The 14,317-nt window shown below is 39.3% G+C and overlaps 1 pseudogene; it reads left to right on the top strand.

Moving 5' to 3' along the window:
• The first annotated feature begins 11,881 nt into the window (after positions 1-11,881).
• LOC100412436 (iron-sulfur cluster assembly enzyme ISCU pseudogene) lies at positions 11,882-12,716 on the top strand (annotated as a pseudogene).
• Positions 12,717-14,317: the final 1,601 nt, after the last annotated feature.

The raw sequence follows: 14,317 nt of genomic DNA, 5'->3' as shown, positions 1-14,317 counted from the left end.
CCCTGGTAAATCTGACGATTATGTGCCTTGGGGTTGCTCTTTTTGCAGAATATCTTTGTGGTGTTCTCTGTATTTCCTGGACTTGAATATTGGCCTGCCTTGCTAGGTTGGGGAAATTTTCCTGGATAATATCCTGAGGAGTATTTTCCAGCTTGGATTCATTCTCTTCGTCACATTCAGGTACACCTATCAAACATAGATTAGGTCTCTTCACATAGTCCCACATTTCTTGGAGACTTTGTTCCTTTTTGCACTTTTTTCTCTAATCTTGCCTTCTCATTTTATTTCATTGAGTTGACCTTCGACTTCTGATATCCTTTCTTCTGCTTGGTCAATTCGGCTGTTGAAACTTGTGCATGGTTCATGAAGTTCTCATGTTCTGTTTTTCAGCTCCTTCAATTCACTCATATTTCTCTCTAAGTTGTCCATTCTTGTTATCATTTCCTCAAATCTTTTTTCAAGGTTCTTAGTTTCTTTGCATTGAGTTAGAACATGTTCTTTTAGCTCACGGAAGTTTCTCATTACCCACCTTCTGAATTCTGATTCTGTCATTTCATCACACTCATTCTCTGTCCAGCTTTGTTCCCTTGCTGGTGAGGTGTTGTGGTCCCTTGTAGGAGGCAAGGTGTTCTGGTTTCAGGTGTTTTCCTCCTTTTTGCACTGGTTTCTTCCCATCTTTGTGGATTAATCCACCTGTCATCTGAGTAGTTGCTGATTTTCTGATTGGGTCTCTGAGTGGACGTCCAGATTGTTGATAATGAAGTATTTCTGTTTCTTAGTTTTCCTTCTAACAGTCTGGCCCCTCTGCTGTAAGACTGCTGGGGTCCACTCCAGGTCCTGCTTGCCTGGGGTACACCTGTCGCTGCTGCGGAACCATGAGGGTTGCTACCCATTTCTTCTTCTGCTATCTTTGTCCCTGAATGATGCCTGCCAAATGTCAGTCTGATCAGTCCTTTGTGAGGTGACTCTTTGGATATATGGGGGTCAGAGAGCTGCTTGAGGAGACTGTATTTTATAGTTGAGGAGACAGTCTGTACTTTATAGGAGCTCAAGTGCTGAGCTGTGAGCTCCGTTGTTCATTCAGGGCTGCTAGGCAGGTACGTTTAAGTTTGCTGCAGCAGAACTCATAAAGCCCCTTTATTTTCCTCAGGTGCTCCATCCCAGGGAGTTAGGGATTTATTTATGAGTATCCATTGCACTGTCCTGCCCTGCAAGGAGGCAGTCTAATCACTGCCTGCCTGTAGTGGCTATGCTGAGCTGCCATGGGCTCTGCCTTGTTGCCATGGGCTCCACCCTGCTGCCATGGGCTCCACCCTGCTGTTGTGTGCTCCGCCCTGCTGCCATATGTAATTCCCTGTAGTCCTGTTTATATAGGTGTGGTTAGAGCTGCCGTGGTGATGTTGACCAGCCTCTGTAGTGGTGAACTCTCTCTGTTATGGTGGGTTGCCTCGGCAATGGCAGGCTGCATCAGCAATGGCAGTGTACCTCCATAGGGGTCAAGTGCCTCAGTAATGGCGGATGCCCCTCCCCCTCTGAGCTGCATCATCCTGGATTCAGCTGTGCTTGCCATGAAACTCTCAACCCCGAGTGTTTCCAATTGCTGTTTTGTTTGTTTTTGTGGGGGTGGGACCCGCCGAGCCAGATCACCTGACACCCTGCCTCAGAGCCCTTTTTTTTTTTTTAAGTTGAATGGTTGACTCTCTCCCAGGTGTCCCAGTCGGGTGCAGGGATCTGTGTGGTTTCCCATGCAGCAACCCACTGCACCAGCTGGAACCACGTTGCTGCCCGGGAATCTCCTGGCCTGGTTTTCTGTTTAAGTCCCATTTAATCAGATGAATGTGCTAATCTGCCTTCCGAAATCTTTAATTGTAGAAGGCATACTTTTCAAAAGAATCTTATATTACATGATTGAATAAATAAACACAATACAAGCATCACTCATTTTATAAATGGCAGACATGCAAAGAACCCGTACATATAAATGGCCGCACCTGCTCTATCCACACCATGTGCTTTCTCTACCATGGAAGCCCATGGAAAACCTCAGAACTTTTAGAAAGAATGTGGAATCCTAAATAGCAGAGAGTTTTATAGAGAGGTAATCCAGCAGAGAGCCTACAGAATGTCAGCTTCTTACTCAAAAGTAACTTCCACTACACATTGCCAGAAGTTCTGTATATTTCTTTATCACAGTCTAATATTCTTCAAATTACAAATCTCTTTGAATTAACAAATGTCTTTAAAATGCAGATCTCTCCCATAGAGGTAATTATTTTCCATAATTAATTAAGTCAGATTGCACTGCTCTTAATACCTAACTAATGTCCGGAATGAAGGATTACCAAGCAGTAGCAGCAGCTGCACAGCAAAAGTAGTCGTGATCATTGCAGTAGTTGCTGTGATAGCAACTCTGTGTGGATCGCCTCCTTTAACCCTCTCAAAAACTACAGAAAAGAAGTTCAGGGAGACAGAGTAGTAGCTCTGAAAGTGTGGTCCCAGGACCAGCAGCATCAGTATAACCTAATAATACAAACACAAGTTCTCAGACCCCACCACAGACCTTCTGAAATGGAAACTCTGGAAGCAGGGCTCAGAAGTCTGTTTTAACAAGCTCTTCAGATGATTCAGATGCTTGATAAAGTTTGAGAACCACTAATCTATGGATTTGTAGAAAAAGACCACATGCAGCATACATACATACACACACACTTAGTTGGTAAAAGTTCCCAACCTATTTATAAAAAAATATAGAATCTGAGCATTAGATGAGTGGTCCCACCGAGCAGATGTGGCAGAAGTGGATTGCACATCCCAGAATCATTTGCAAGGCCCCAGAATCCCCAGTAGCAGCTACTAATGTCCATGTAAGTCATATACAAAGAGTAAACTTTACACTGCACTGCAGTCCATTCTTTCAAAGAAACTCAGTCTCTTCATTAAACATTCTCATTTGAGGGAAATGGGGGTTTATATTTCCTAGTTCAGGGGATAAACTGAAGGACCACATTCTCAGACCCAAGAGGAAAAGCTAAGTTATCTCTCAGACTTCTCAAGTGATTTCTCTGTATTCAGTTAGCTGGAGTCCCAAAAGCCTATTACACCACAGGTAATGCTAATAGTATCCTTATTTCACAAGGTCATATACTGAAGCTCAGAGAGTTAACTAAGTAACCCAACAAACCAGGTAAGAAATTGAAAAGCCTAAACAGCACAGGTACAAAATTGCAAAGCCTAGACTAGAGAAACTCAAGACCAATTTCAAAATCCAATCATTAACCCATTTATGATAAAGGAGAAAACATAACTGGGTAATTTGTGAGCATGATGTATTTCATACGGAGAGCAGTTTGTTGTCATGGCAGTTGTTTTAGGGTAGAATGAGAAGGGTACTCAGCAAAGGTGGGAGGAGGAAACAGGTTCAGAACAACCTACCTAGTTCAAAACTTACCAGAGCCAATACAATTCCATGAACAGTGAGAGGAGGTGACTCATCTTTCTCCCTCTATCACCACATGACTGTTGGCTCTTAAGACCCAGCATTCAGCCCTGTCCTATTGGTATAAAACTTCAATTTTCAAAGCTCCTCCAAAATCCCAGAGCTTTGGAGGAGTAGATGGAGACCTGAATCAGCATTTTAAAATGCATGTAGGAAAAATATACTCTTGAATTACCACCAAACAACCAAAAAATAAAGTTTTGGACACAGCCCATTCCTGAAGTCTGCATATTTCATTGTTCATCTATTTTATTCTAAATTTATGCATTATTTATGCTGGCATTTCTCATAATCCTCCACTGGTTTTTTTTTCCATATTGACCTTCCAGAAAGACTCTCCACACTGCTCTGGGGTCCAGCTGACTGACCTCCATGCTTTACCTGGCCTCCCTGGCCCTCCAGTTTCTGATTGGGTTCAGCAAATGGAAAGCAGTTGCAGATCACAGCATGGGACGATTATGAGTATTTATTCCCCCAACCCTCTCTGCTATGCCAGTTTGGCAATAGCTATGTTACCTACAGCCACAGCTCCTGGGAGACAACCCCTCTTCCAAGGCTATTGTGCTCATGAAAGCCTGGTAACAGCTCCCTCCACTTTCACCTTCTGGTTGTTCATAGCTTTCCCTTTTTCCAGTCCCTGTGCACCTCACCATATCCTGGTCATCCTCTACATCCTGCCCACACCTTTGTAAATGTTGTCTCCTCAGAGTGGGTCATCTGCTTCTGGCTGAGATCCAAAGTGTTGTAGACCACAACTACGGATTTATAGCCGTAATGCTTTTTCTATCAGATTACTATTAGCTTTTATTTTTTAATTAATCTTCTTTCAATATGCCAGTTTGCACCACATTGCCAGTTTCAAAAGTCATATCTCTCCATTAAGACTCTGTATTTCCCAAAAAAATACATTTGTATAATAGTGCTCAAAATGTATACTAAGTACTCAAAATTGTATAGTAAGTGCTCAAAATGGCAAATATTATTATCATTATTATTGTTGCTATCAGTAAATTAGGAGAACTAAAAGCAATGGGCATAACTTAGAGAAGGACAGATTCTGAATTAACATAAACTTTATAATAACTATAGATTAAAACACTCATAAATAAAAATTTATAAAGCACTTTTTTTGTTTGTGATCTTATTATCTTCAGAGGAATGATAAGAGGTAGGTATGTTTTTAGCTTCTTGTGCAGGTGTGAAAATGAAGACTGAGCACACATGTAATGGTTTACCCAAAGCAGAGCTATTGAATGTTGGAGCTAGCATTGAAATCTTACTCCAGGGCCAGGTTCTGCCCTCACCACCCATCTGTAGGTCACAAGGGGCAGCTGATATAGGTGTGGGGAGTGAAACAGATTGTCCAGGCCACCATGCTTGGATGGCACTCTCTTATTCATCTACCCCGACCTGCCCACCTGAGTCACAGTTACCTTTGACTCTGGTTTGTCATATTGTAAAATCTTGCTCTGACAAGAAAAGATAAAGTAAAATGGAGGTAAGTTAGTGCTACATTACATAATCAAGCATGTGATGACTTGGGCTGGGAAGGACTGAAGCAAAGAAGGAGAAGCTTATGATGGAGTCATGATGATATATATACTTCTTAAATATTTTACCACTGCTGAAAGTCATCTGGGAGAGAGTGAGTAATTCATAACAAACAACCCAGTACAGTGGATAGTGGGGGAATGCATAAAACAACAGTAAGCTACTGCCTCTTTTCAACTTGAATCTTTCTAAACAACAGCGGAAAAGAGCTTCATGGGTAATGACGCAAAATTGATTCAGTGGGTTGTTCTTCACGCTGGTTAATTCTCTGTGTCTACATTTCCAAACTTTAACGAGAGCCTCAGAAATTATGTTGCATACTATAAAATTTATGTTTGGCAAATAATTATTGGAAAGGGTAATAGCCTTAGCCTTAGTAAACACATGGTATTCGGAGGAAAAATACTTGGTGCTCAGTCTAACATTTGATTTTGTTAATATAAATAATATATTAACAAGTGAGTAACCTGGATTTAATCCAAACCACTCTACTGTAAGTGCTTTGCTAAAACTCACCAATGGTATTTACTTCTATAAATAACAGCCATAATTGGAATAGTTTTCTAGATACATCAGTTTATATCTTATGACAAATATTCTTTTAAAGATCTTTATCATTGCAAGGCTTTTAGAGGAACCTTTAAATTAGATGGTGAGAGTGGTGTCTGACCATCCCTGCTGTGGTACAAAAGAAAGAGCTCAGAGTTCAGACCTGATCTGAGTCTCGAAGAATATGTAGGTTTGGAGCTAATGAAATAAAGGGGAAGAAGACTCCCCAAATTGGGTGTGGTGAAATGCTGGCTATGGAAACTGAGGAAGACTGGAATCTGGAAGAGGCTGCTGGACCTCTTTGTTTACCTATAACTGGCATACTCCATCCAATCATGAGAAGGCTGGATAAAGATTTAAATTGAGACCACATGGAGTACCAGAAAGAGCACAGCATCCAAAGTAAAAAACACCTGGCTTCAAGTTTTGGCACCTCCAACTAGTAGTTAAATGCCCTTGCAAGTTTCTTAATCTTTGTAGGTCTATTTCCTCATCCACAAATAGCAGTTAATACATCTTCCTCATGATACTCTTGAATAAATGAGGAAATGTGTGTGAAGAGCCCAATATAGTGTGGGACGAGAAGTATGTCCTTAGTATGCTGTGGGTGTGGTTATTGTTGTTACGTTCTAAGTACGGATTGTCCCCAGATTTGGCCAGTGACAAAGTACAAGTTTCCTAGGAGACTTGTTTCGTCTGTGGATTGTCCATCTGATGTACTGTTTTCTGCACTATTGAACATTATATGGATTGGGGATGTCAAATGAATACAGTTTTTGCCTTTGGAGGTCTTCTAGTTGAAATGACACCAATACACACATTTGCTGATAGATGCTCACAAATGTAGCCAACAACTCCAGCTAGATGGATGATGAAAGCCACCTGGGAGAGAGTGTCTCAACTTAGTAGTTAAATCCCCTTGAGTAAGTTTCCTCAGCTTTGTAGGTCTGTCTCCTCATCTGCAAAGTGGCAAGGCAGTATGAACATTTTCCTCATGAGGTTCTTGAGGATTGTGATGAAAGAATATGTATGGCAACTAATAAATGCCAGAGTCTTAGAATTTTTCCTGTGCATGTCCCATCTGATGTTTTCTACAATATTGAACTTTATATTCTACAATACTGAAACTTTATTTTTATGATTGTGAGGCCTCCCCAGCCATGTGGAACTGTGATCTCCTATTTTCTTTTTCTGGATCAATCAATTCCATTTTAAATCACACATGATAAGTGCCATCAAGTAGTAAGTGATAGTAGACACACTTATACTAATAAGGAAGTTGAGAAATTAAATTCTAGGGCATTCAGGTGAAACTGGTACATCATAGCTACCTGAAAATTATGTTTTTTTAATTTGTATTCATTATATAGAATGTATGCAAAAAAGTACAAAAATGAAGGATAGGAGCAGTAACTGCTTAGAAATGCATCTACTTTTACTTATATCTCAAATATTTTTTTCAAAGCAAATGTGACTAAGTATAAATTAATTAGTAATTCTTAAACATTTTAAATCTACCTAAATTGATCTTTAATCATTACCCTTTATAAAGATATAGCTATAAAAATATTGTAAAAGCATTTTTCATATTATCCCTGCTTATTGAAACATAACTTGCAAATTGTGAAATTCAACCTTTTGAAGTGTACAATTCAGTGGCTTTAGTATATTCGCAAAGTTGTTTAACTCTGCAGTGGACTGAATGTTGGCCTCTCAAAAGATACGTTTACCCAGATTCTGTGAATGTGACTTTATTTTTTAAAAGATGTAATTAAGTTAAGCTTCACAAGATAAATTCAGCCTGGATTATTCAATGGTCTTCAATCCAATGGAAAGTATTCGGACAAAAAGGAGAAAAGACACAAAGGAGGACAAACAGAAGAGAAACTGATGTGCACAAGGAGGCAAAGATTGAAATGATGTGTCTGGGAGCCAAGGAACGCCAAGAATTACCAGCAGCCCACCAGAAGGTAGGAGAAAAGCAGTTAATGACTTCTTTCTCAGAGCTTCCACAAATGAACTAACCCTGCCAACATCATTGGTTTTGTGTCCCTACTCAAATTGGTTTTGGACTTCTTGCTTCTAGAATAATGAGGTAATAAATTTCTGTTGTTTTAAGAAACCAGGTTTGTAGTAATCTGTTGTGGCAGCCATAGGAAACGAATACAAATCCTTATCACTATCTAATTTCAGAAAATTTTCATTATCCCCCCAAAAAACCGATTAGCAGTCCTCCCTATCTATCACCTTCAGCAATGACTCCTCTACTTTCTGTCCCTATGGATTTGCCAGTTCTGGACATGTTATATAAATAGAATCAGACAACATGTGGCCTTTTGTATCTGGCTTCCTTTATTTAGCATAATGCTTTCCAGGTTCATTCATGTGGTTGCATATGGTGTTATTCCATTGCTTTTTTTGGCTGAGTAATATTTTATTGTGTGGATATACTATAGTTTGCGTATCCTTTCATTAAGTGATGAACGTACATGTTCTCATTATGTTTGTCATGTTTTTGGCTACTATGAACAATGCTGCAATGATCATTCATGTACATGGTTTTGTGAGGGCAGGTTTTCAATTATCTTGAGCATATAAATATACCCAATTACCTTGGTTATACAGATATCCATTTGGTCTTGGTTATCTTATTTGTTGGTATACAATTATTCATATTATTCCCTTATAATCCTTTTATTTCTGTAAAGTATCCCTTTTTTCAACCTTGATTTTAGTCATCTGAGTCTCCTCTCTTTTTTTTCCATCAGCGTAGCTTAATATTTGTCAATTTTGTTGCTCTTTTCAAAGAACCAACTTCTGGCTTTGTTGATTTCCTCTGTTGTTTACATATTCTGTATTTCACTTATTTCCACTCTAATCTTTATTATTTCCTTTCTTATGTTTGCATCGGATTTAGTTTGCTCTTATTAATCCAGTTTTTTAAAACTGCAAGTTAAGCTATTGATTTAAGATCTTTCTTCTTTGTTAATATAGGCATTTACAGTTATAAATTTCCTTCTAAGCACTGCTTCATCTGAATTCCATAAGTTTTATTATGCTGTGTTTTGTTTCATTCATCTCAAATTATTTTCTAATTTCCCTTGTAATTTCTTCTTTCATCCATTAAGAGTGTGTTGTTTGACTTCCACATATTTGTAAATTTCTCAAATTTCCTTTTGTTATTTATTCCACAGTTCATTGTATTGTAATTAGAGAACATACCTTATATTATTTCAGTCCTTTTAAATATATTAATATTTGATTTATGGCCTAACGTGTGGCCTATCCTAAATAATACTCCATACACACTATAGAAGAATGTATATTTTACTGTTGTTAAATTGTTTCTCTTTTCAAATCTATCATGTTTTTCTTCATGTAATTAGGAGCTCAATTGTTAGATGCATATACATCTATATTGTTATGCTTGTTTTCTTGACTTGTTGATCCTTTTACCGTATAAAGAGTTTTTTCTTTGTCTATAGTAACAATTTTTTTAATCTGGTAACAATTTTTTTTAAAAATGTATAGCCACTCCAGCTCTCTTTTGGTTACTGTTGCATGGTATGTCCTTTTCTGTCTTGTACTTTCAACCTGTGTTTTTTAATCTAGAGTATCTCTTGTAGGCAATAGTAATATGTAGTTGGATTATGTGTTTTTATTCATTTTCCCATTCTCTGCCTTTTGACTGAAGTGTTTACTCATTTACATTTAATGTAATTATTGATAAAAGCAGGATTTATGTCTACCATTTTGCTTTTTGGTTTCTATGTTTTATGTTTTTTGTTTTTGTTTATTCATTTATTTGTAACTTCTTTTTCTGGTTTGAAGTTGCGATCATGTTACAAACTTTAAAATAGGGACATTATACTGGGTTAAGCAGCTCTTAAAAGTAGAAGCAGAAGGCAGAAGGATAGATCAGTGACATCTGAGGAAGAAGAAGAGGCAGAAGGGATTTGAAGTACTGAAAAACCAGAAACTTGGTAGCTTACAACAATACAAGGTTATGCTCTTACAGTTGTGTTAGAAGTATGACATGGATCTCACCAGACTAATATAGAAACGTTGGCACAGCTGCTCCTTTCTGGAGTCTTGATAATGGTTTAGATGTTGATGCCTCTAAGTCTCATGTTGAAATGTAATCCCCAGTGTTGGAAGTGAAGCCTGGTGTGAGGAGTTGGAATCATGGGGGCAGATCCCCCATGGCTCCAATAGTGAAGTTCAGGTTGTTTAAGGATGTCTGGCACCTCCCTCCTCTCACACACACACTCTCTCTTGCTCCTGTTCTCACCATGTGAGATGCCCCCTGCCCCTTTACCTTCAGCATGATTGAAAGCTTCCTGAGGGCTCTCCAGAAGCCAAGTGTATGCCAGTGCCCTGCTTGTATTTTCTGCAGAACCATGAGCCAATCAAACCTCTTTTTTTATATAAACTTCTTTTATTATCCTGTCTTAACCTGTCTTAAGTATTTCTTTACAGCAATGCAAAAACAGCCTAATACAAGTCTCTAGGAAAAAAATCTATTTATTTGTCCATTCAGGTTGTTCACAGAATTCAGTGCCTTGTAGTGGTAGAACCGAGTTCCCTGTTTTCTTGCTAGCTGCCAGCTAAGAGCCATTCCCAGCTTCTCTATGTAGCCCACATTTTTTTGGCTTGTAGCCCCTTCCTCCATCTTCAAAGCCAGCAATAGTGGATCAAGTTCCTCTCACACTTCAAATCCCTTCTTCCTCTTCTTCCTCCTCAGATATCACTGATCTACTCTTCTGCCTTCCACTTTTACTTTTAAGAGCTGCTTAATCCAGGCTAATGTCCCTATTTTAAAATTTGTAACATAATTGCAACTTCAAAGTTCCTTTTTCTACATAACATATACATATTCCAGGGATTACAGCATATCTTGGGTGGGTTATGGAAGAGGGGCATGATTCTGCTTACCCCACTGGAGATCAGATAACTTATGGACAAAGTTAGCAAGAGGAAGAACTGGAACTGTAATGCGGTCCTTCTCCAGTGCTCTTTTCAACACATTTCTGATGCATAGTAATGTAATAATGTAACCACCAAACTGCCTATATAATTCCTTCAGGGACATTTTGGCCAATCTGCTACTTTTGAGAACAAATGATAGACTGCTACAGCTGAAGGTACCTCAGTCCAGTCCCATTATTTCCCAGGTGAGGAAAATGAGGCCCAGGGAAGTTAAGGTCCCACCCTCAGTTCCCAGAAAACTCAGAATGCAGCCTCTCCTGACTTCCAGTTTATATGATTTTTTCCTGACTCCCAGTTTATATGACTTTTTTAATAATTTTTTAAGTTAAATATATATTCTCACAAGACACATCATCTACTTAAATTAACCTTATACTACTTAACTATTAACAGCCAAGCAAAACTTGGCTCATAAACTTACATTATCCCTGTACTGTTAACCACTTCCACCTACCTATGACTCTTTAACTTCATCCCAATTAAATTTTGTTTCTTTCAACTGCTTGAGCCTTTATATAAACACAGATTTTTATATAGATTCCACTTCACAAAGGATCAAAGCAGAAAGACTATATATACTTCATTTATTTTCTGTGTGCTGATTATTATTAAATTTCACCCAGAACAAATTCATTTATGATTTCTCTAAATTATATCTAAGGTTACTTAACAAGCCAGAGAAATATATAGAAAAAGGCTGCTCACACCGTTGCTCCACACTCCACCCTGAGTCAATCCTGTAAATTCTATTGGCTCTGAGATGGAAAGTAGTAGGAGGGCCACTTTCTTGAAGCTACTACATTTAGACCTGTTCTGACTAGATCATGCTAGACCTATATTACCGTCCATTTTCAGTCACTTGCACTTACAGAGCAGAGGCACATGGAACTCAAATGCCATTTCTGTTAAACTTCATGTTTTATGATTTTTTTAATACCATACTAACATGTGTTTTTCTCTAGGCTAGAAATAAAATCAGTATTTATGGAGCAGGAGACACTGGTGGCAGCCTAGCTTCCCATCCCTAACCTGCTCAGTCCCAGCCCCACCCATGACACAACTGTCTGCCCCTCTAAAATCAGCTAGGGCTCATTTATGATTAGTTGTCCTCCTTGGCACTTGTTGATCCCCTTGCTTATTATACCCCACAAAAATTGGTTACATCTTGGACAACACCTCACATCCCAGCAGATTTATCTAAAACCAGGATCAACAAACTTGAGACCCAATGCCAGACTTGCGGACACGCCCCGCCCCTTGGCGTTGCTCTGGACCCGCGCAGGCGCAGGCGCAGGCGCAGGCGTAGGCCGGCAAGATGGCGGTGGCTGGAAGTGGCCGTCTGAGGCGGGCGGTGTCGGCCCTGCTGCTCTGGAACCCCCACCTGCCTGCCCGGGAGCTGTCGGCCCCGTCCCGGCTTTGTCACAAGAAGGTTGTTGATCATTATGAAAATCCTAGAAACGTGGGGTCCCTTGACAAGACATCTAAAAATGTTGGAACTGGATTGGTTGGGGCTCCAGCATGTGGTGATGTAATGAAATTACAGATTCAAGTGGATGAAAATGGGAAGATTGTGGATGCTAGCTAGGTTTAAAACATTTGGCTGTGGTTCTGCAGTTGCCTCCAGCTCATTAGCCACTGAATGGATGAAAGGAAAGATGGTGGAGGAAGCCTTGACTATCAAAAATACAGATATCGCCAAGGAGCTCTGCCTTCCTCCCCTGAAACTGCACTGCTCCATGCTGGCTGAAGATGCCATCAAGGCCGCCCCAGCTGATTACAAATTGAAACAAGAACCCAAAAAAAAGAGGCAGAGAAGAAATGAGCCCTCCCTGGGCGAAGCCTCCAGCAGGCTACACTAGCTGTTTCCCACCTGCTGTGCAATCACCTTAGATGTTCAGAAGCTGCTCCCTCTACACTGAAGAGCTATGATATACGCACAATACTTTCTGTTCATGTTATGACTTATGCAAGCAAAATACACAGTTTCTTTGTTCTGAATCCATTGTTTCTTTCAGCCCACTCTTATCGCCTTAACCTAGTTAATGTATATTTTGAATTGTGTGTATGGCCTCAGAACTGAAATTGATAATGAAGTCTCAAGTTTTGATAGCCCTTGAGGTGCATAAATATTTTAATTTTACCTGAATTGATTTATTTGGGGGGAAATTACCAGGAACGCCTTGGTATGATTATTTGATAGAACCAATTGTACATAAAACAGATCTGCATATATATATATGTATATATATAAACATCTGCATATATATATGTATACATAAAACATCTATACACACACACACACACACACACACATATATATATATAAAATAATGGAAGATGACGGTGTTCTCTAGTTAAGAGAGAGAGAGAGAGAGAGAGACCCAATGCCTTTCCTGCAGGACATTTTTAAATGTCTCTGTACACTTACTCAGTCCCATTTTCTTCTCTTCTTCCTCAAAAGAACTGACATCTTTCTTCCTGTGCAATGCTATGAACATTGCATATTCACTTCATCCCATCCATTCATATCCATCACTTGCATATTCACTTCATTCCCATCCATCCCCCTCCCCACCTTTTTTTAGGCAGAGACTAACACCAGGCTGGAGTGCAGTGATGAGATCTGGATTCACTGTAATCTCCGCCTCCAGGGTTCAAGCAATTCTCCTGCCTCAGCCTCCCAAGTACTGGAACTGCAAGTGCATACCACCACGCCCAGCTAATTTTTGTATTTTTGTAGTAGAGATGGGGTTTCACCATGTTGGCCAGAATGTTCTTGATCTTCTGACCTCATGATCTGCCCTCCTCGGCCTCCCAACGTGTTGGGATTACAGGCGTGAGCTACTGCACCCAGCCGATTTCCCTTTTTTTTTTTTTTTTTTTTTTTGAGACAGAATTCGGTTCTGTGCCCAGGCTGGAGTGAGGTGGCATGATCTCAGTTCACTGCAACCTCCACCTCCCAGGTTCTAGAAATTCTCATGCCTCTAGAGATTCTCATACTATACCCTGTAATTATAATACTTTAACTGTCATGTAACCCTGTAAAGCACAAAGTTACTAGAAGACATCATCATATACTCACCTTGTAATCATATCTCTCTTGAAAAATATTTAAAAACCTGCTTAATAAAAATCTATAACATTTAAACAAAAAACAATTATTCCCTAAAAGCCACAATTTGGAGGCATCACACTACCCAACTTCAAACTATACAACAGGGCTACAGTATCCAAAACAACACGGTACTGATCCAAAAAAATAGACACATAGACCAATGGAACAGAATAGAGATCTCAGAAATAAGGCTGCACACCTACAACCATCTGATCTTTGACAAAGCTGACAAAAACAAGCAATGAGGAAAGGACTCCCTAGTCATTAAATGGTGCTGGGATAACTAGATAGTCATATGCAGAAGATTGAAACTAGACTCCTTCTTTATACCATAAACAAAAATCAACCCAAGATGGATCAAAGACTTAAATATAAAACCCGACATTATAAAAACCCTGAAAGACAACCTAGGCAATACCATTTACAAACTATACATCTGACAAAGGTCTACTATCGAGCATCTATAAGGAACTTAAACAAACTTACAGGAAAAAAACTAACAACCTCATTTAAAAAGTGGGCAAAGGACATGAACACTTTTCAAAAGAAGACATACATGCAACTAACAAACATATAAAAAGAGTTCAGCATCACTGATCACTAGAGAAATGCAAATC

This window comes from Callithrix jacchus, chromosome 17, assembly GCF_049354715.1.
Source record: "Callithrix jacchus isolate 240 chromosome 17, calJac240_pri, whole genome shotgun sequence".
Classification (NCBI taxonomy): Eukaryota; Metazoa; Chordata; class Mammalia; order Primates; family Cebidae; genus Callithrix; species Callithrix jacchus.
This window is presented reverse-complemented; position numbering and strand designations above follow the sequence as displayed.